This window comes from Fundulus heteroclitus, unplaced genomic scaffold (genome assembly GCF_011125445.2).
Source record: "Fundulus heteroclitus isolate FHET01 unplaced genomic scaffold, MU-UCD_Fhet_4.1 scaffold_85, whole genome shotgun sequence".
Classification (NCBI taxonomy): Eukaryota; Metazoa; Chordata; class Actinopteri; order Cyprinodontiformes; family Fundulidae; genus Fundulus; species Fundulus heteroclitus.
The window spans coordinates 468903-474902 of NW_023397307.1; positions in this window are offsets into that span (position 1 = coordinate 468903).

Below are 6000 nucleotides of genomic sequence, written 5' to 3' on the forward strand. Positions count from 1 at the left end.
CCTACTTGCTCTTATTCTGTTTTATTTTGCTATATTTTAATCATGTAAAGCACTTTGCATTGTCTTTGTACTGAATTGTGCTATATAAATAAATTTGCCTTGCCTTGCCTTGCCTTGACAACATGGCCAATGCATTCAGCCTGTCCTGAGTCATTGAGTTTCTCAGAAAAGTCTTGATTCTTCTCAGAGTTGAAAAGCACCTTTCAGCTTCTGCTGTGGTCATGGGTGTGGTGATGAGGATCTTCAAGAGCGTGACAGTTTCTGAAAAGACTTCTTCTAGATTGTTTTCCTGATTTTAATAACATTTGCTGCCATTTTTTAAGGCTGTGTTATGAAATGTGTTACAGCATTTTTGTGGGACAAGATTATACAAAATTCAGTAACCAAATGTTTTATTCCTCATTACCCATAAACTTCAGTATAACTTAAATAATAAAATATCTTGCTGACAAACTGTTATAAGAATTATTATTCTGAAGTCACTATGGCCTCACACCACTCGGACAGAGGAGGCCTGGAGACCTGATGTCTGTGTATAAGATCCACTGTTTTCTGATTGCAAGGCCAAATGCTGCAGCTGCTGAGGGATACTGATTGTTTACGATAGACTGTCTTTGTTTTGTCTCATGGGAAGGCCACGGTGCAGTATTAGGGGAAGCCCGAAAAGTGACACAGACAGAGACAGGGCAGACAGAGACTGCAGCGGAACCGTGGGGTGCGATTACTTTCCAACTATGTGAATCTCTGCTCTGTTTCTCAATAAAGGTGCTGGAACGTTATACCACCGTCTCGTCATTTAGTAAAGATGGGAACTCAGTTACTATTGTTTAATATTCCACCCAAAACTCCCACAACAATTTGGCGTAAACGAACAAGATCTCCGACCGACGAGCGAGGGAGTTCGGGGACAGGAGCTGCTTTGGCCGGCCCGGAGAGGTTATCCGGCCTCTGGTACCCCGAATGGATTTTCAAGGGATGTGGAGGAGCTCCTGGTCTCGGAGCGTCTCTGGGCGTCGGCGCGAAGATCCGAACCTTTCTTTCATGAGACGGTAAGGGGATTATTTTCCAGCTCTTTTAAAAACAAACGCAATTGGTCAAAAATGCTTGCAAGCTTTTAAATTTTAAACCCCATTTTAAAGTATACCTCAAGAAATTTTAAAATTAAAAAACTGTAAACCTAAAAGGTAGTAAAAGTAAAAGCCGGTAGAAATAATGAATTATATTTAATCCTTAAGGCAAATAAAACAGGGTTCGCAATACCGAACGGTGACTAAGGTTTAAACATTAAACTAAAATTCAAAATTTAATTAGAATACGTTTTCAGCTGAAATACGGACTTTCCCACAAGGGGGGAGGAGTGGCAGAGTGATTTTCACCTGGAGAACAGGTGACCGGCTGAGCAGTTTCCAGCTGGTCCATTAAAGTCCTCTTGTCTTGGGTTTGTGCAAGAGGCTGTCCACTTCTGTTGTGGATGAAAGCGGCAGGGATGCTTAAGTCCTTGACTGTTGCGAAGACGTTTGCAGCTTTGATAAGTGGGGACCCCGACCATTATACCAAAAAGGCGACCATCGGATGTGAGGCCTTTCATTTAGTTGGTCGATTGTGCTAAGGACGAGTAAAAAATAATAAAAAACACAAAAAAAGGATAAAATAAATAAAAACAAACAAAAAAAAAGTCTGGAAGCAGAAGAGTCAGTGTAATGGGGGAAAGGCAGAGGTTTTTCAGGGTCAAGCCTAGCCCCAGGGTGAGACGTTCGATTTCATGCTGAAAACGTAGGGGCCCAGACGCATGACATGCATAAATGATTTGAAATTATTTGATTAAACATGCAGATTTCTCACATAGGGGTTATTGTTATTACTATTATTTTATTTTATTGCAGTACTGCTACTAAATAATAAAAATAAAATTAAGAGAAAAAAGAAAAGCGATAAAAACAAGGAAACGGAAACGAAACTAAAAAGGCGTTGCACCGGGGAAGCGTTTACGTGGGGACCGATTAGGCACTTCCGTTGTGGATAAAACTGGTCTAAACTGCTAATAGCGACGTATAACTTTCAAAAATGGGTAAGCGTCTAAGTGTCTGCGAGACACAGAGTTGTATCCTTGCGGGACTGAAGCGTAAAACCGCGTGTGGACGAAACATCGGGGGGTCGTAACCAGCGCACGCTCTCCACCTTTTACTAAGCGGGAACTTAACGCGTTGAAAACATCTTTCGGCGTTGACGTTTAAAAATTATGAAAAACATAGAACTATTTAAGATGGTGAAAAAGCAGGCCTGCACGTGTTTGTCTGTCTGAATGTCATCGTTTGTATGTAACCGTACGTGTGTATGTATCTATGTAACTAAATGTTCGTCTGTGTGAATTAATTCGGGGTAAAGGTAATGTTCATGGTTTCAGAATGTTCATTTGTTTTGGGAGAACTGCAGCTCCGTAATTCAAATGACATTTTAAGCATGGACTATGTTAACAATAGAGGTACAGTAAAAGAGAGATTTAAATAACAAAGTTTGTTTTTTAACATTAAATATCAGGACCAAATTAAATTGATACACGGAGAGATTAACATGGCTTGAACGGAAATATTTCAGCTTTGTTAGAAATTGGAAATAAGCGTTACATAAGCTTGTTAAGTTTACTGTTTTACAAATTTAGGCTGAGATCCTATAACTTGTTTTTAGCCCTAAAGTAATTTAAAATTACTGAGATCTCATTACTTATAATAATAATGATTCATCACAAACCAGTCCAGTTGAAAGAAGTTTAGATATACAAGATTTTTGATTTAAATAGATGAGGGAAAACTGTGCTTTGAACAAACTGTATGGAAGTAAATATGAATTGCTTTTCTAAGGGTTTTCTATTCATTTATTTTATTTCTTTTTACTTGGGATTTGAATGCAACTAATGAGAAATTTTGAGAAGCGTCAAAATATCAGAAGGCCACGTTACACGCGTCATCAGTTACAAAATCATCTGATTTTATTAGTTATGCTGCGCTGAGGCGAACCTCAGAGGGACAGTATAACCTGAGAAGGACAATAGATATGATAAACAAATCTGACCATGATGTAAACATCTGAATGTTACGGCAAGGCTGGGTCTGTGTGTTCTGGCCTGGGGGCTGATCCTTGGGACAAGGACTAAAGGTGATGTCATTGACTTCAGCCTGATCGAGTTTTGAGTTTTATTTTGTCAGAGACAAAGTTTGATTTATTTTTTATCCTTTTGTTTCTTTTATGTTTGTCATGTTAGAGGGAACACTGTAGTTAAAATGTTTGTGACTGTTTTGCTGTAATTTCTTTTCAACCTATGGAGCGTTTTCTTTGGCAAAAAATGCTGGCAGAATTCATTCTGTTTGCAGGCGTGAGGACTGGAGGATGGACTCTTGATGAGAAGGAGAATGTTGTGCTTAAGCCAGACATTGGACTGAAAAGGACATTGAAGGACTATGACTGAGGCATCGGACAACCTTCGACAACAAACACAGATGAGTTCTGCAGACACGACTTCATGCATTTCACTTCAGATTTTGTTGTACACAATTAAAACAAAACACACATTACAAAACACATAAAGATTATGTAAAGATGAAAACGTTTAAAGAAGCACCTTGATGGAATCATAGAGCAACTTAATAAATTAAGTGGGTATTATATCAACAGTTAAATAAATAAATTAATTAATTAGTTTTCACTATATAAGTAGAGTAATGTGAACTTTTAAATAGCATTTTATTTAATGAACATCTTAGAGTAAGCTGATTTCTGCTACTCTGGCAGGCATCAATAAAACACAAAGAAAAGGTTACTGGCTAAAATGGGTAATGTTGCAATAAAATTAGCATAATGACACATCCTACTAACTAACATGGGTAAATTTAGGATTAAAGCATCAGTGTACAATGGTTACAATATTTATGGAGATTTAATATCTTTCAACTAGAACACAAATAACTCAAAAGTCTTTTTAACCAGTTAACCCGTTAACCTGAGGGCTTTTAGATCAGGATAATTTAATGGTTATCGTCCTACATACAGAAAATAAGTAAGATTAATTTAATTAGATTAGATTATGGGGACATTTTGGATCTGGTCAGGATGGTTGGGGGCTGTGATGATAAAAGGGTAACAGCTTGAAGGTGATATCAATGAATGAAGGTTTTCTCTGAGGAACATTAAAGCAGCAAAGACACCCCACATTGGAACTCCTGTTTTGAACGGGACATAAGGTGAGATCCTTACAATGAGAGACGTTCCACACAGGGGGGTGTGGAGACCCCTGGGGCATGGCACCCAGGACGAGCTGCTGTGGACTTGACACAGCTGTTGGAACCAGAGGGACGACAAGGTGGTCCCACATGTCATCTGACACCTTACACTGACTGTAAAGGGTTCTGGGTTTTCAGGGTTGCTGAAAACAGAAAGCTTCAGAGAACCTTAACCCTTCCTGACCAGGCACTCAGAATACGTAGATCATAGATCAGATTGCAGAGGCCTAGACTAATAGGAACGCAGAGACGCGTTCATCCTAGAACTTCTTAATCAAAGTCCTCAATCCTCGGTTCAAGAAGATAAATAAATAAATAATCACAATGTACACAATGTAAGGTTTACTGTATTTTAGGATTAATTTGGGAACTAATTCTGATTTGCTTAAGTAGCTTTGGTTGTTCAACAATGTTAGAACATTTTCAAAAACCTTCTGTTCTCTCCTGCTCTCTGCTTTGTTTTGTGTTGTAGAACCTTGGCATCCTTGAACAGTAGCAGCATGGTATAAATATTTTGTCTTTTCTGTGCAGAACAGCACCTCGCTTTCTTTAAAAAAAAAAAAAAAAAAAGAGGGAGAGAGGGAAAAGGCTTTCACATGGAAAGGCTTTATTTTTCTCAGTTGGGTTTTCAAAATAAAACAGGAAATGTCATGAAACGAATATGTTGATGAAATTATGTTGCAGAGAACTTCAACTGTCAGACAACAACAGTTAAGACACACATTGAAAGCATTCTGTTAAGAATTATTATGAATTTACTGCAGATACATTTGAACTTAAAGATTACTCTTTTAACTAATAATTAAATTGCAGAATTCTGAGAGCTAAATAATTGTGCACAGAAATATCTTGAATGTGAAAGTGCTTGGAGGATGTTTTAATAAATGACACATGAAAGGGGTTTTGATAAGAACACTAATTACACCTTGTTTCTGTTCTCTAGTGGGAACAAGGACTCGTGTCTGCAGACCATCTTCACAAAGTGTTTTATTAGAGAGAAATGCAAAATAAAATGCTCAGTGCCCATCCAGAACTGAACGCTTATTACCATCCAGCTCAATCGTCCAGCCTGCGAGGAGGAACCAAGAAGAGGACTGGGGATGAAGAAGCCAGAGAACTCTGATTCCTTATTCTTCAACGGGAGGAGTTGCCTGAAGAGACCCTAAGCGCGATTAGATTATTTTCTGCCTTGTGCCTGAATGGCCTGAAGGCTTCCTTAGCTTTGCGTTCTTGACGTTTAGAACTCTTCTCATATTGTGTTGCTGTTTGTTTAATTGCTCTGTTCCACTGACTCACATGTTTGATTTTTTTTTTTGTGTTATGAGATCTACACTTTAATATTACATCATGTTGATCAATATGGTTTTAGGGTAAAAAAATGGAAACTGTTTGCTTCAGACACACAAGGATTTGATATAGGAAGAACCAGGATCGGATTGGCTCTAAAGATCCTTTAATATTAGCTGGTAATGATAACACTTAGATTCAATACAGGGTTTTCAGGCTCAGATTGGCCGAGAGCAGATCTCCCTGGGAGGGGGGCTTTCCAGTTTTTACTGCCCCCTAGGGGTAGCTTTTTCTGTTGTTCCCCTGCCCGCACTGAACCTCTCCTGCCTTTGCTCCTGGTGTTGTAAGTTTGGAGTGGTGGATTATTGTCCATCGTAGGGGTGAGTGGAGAAAGGAGTAGGAGGGTATTCAGGGTGGGTCAGAGTAGACGGATTCGACC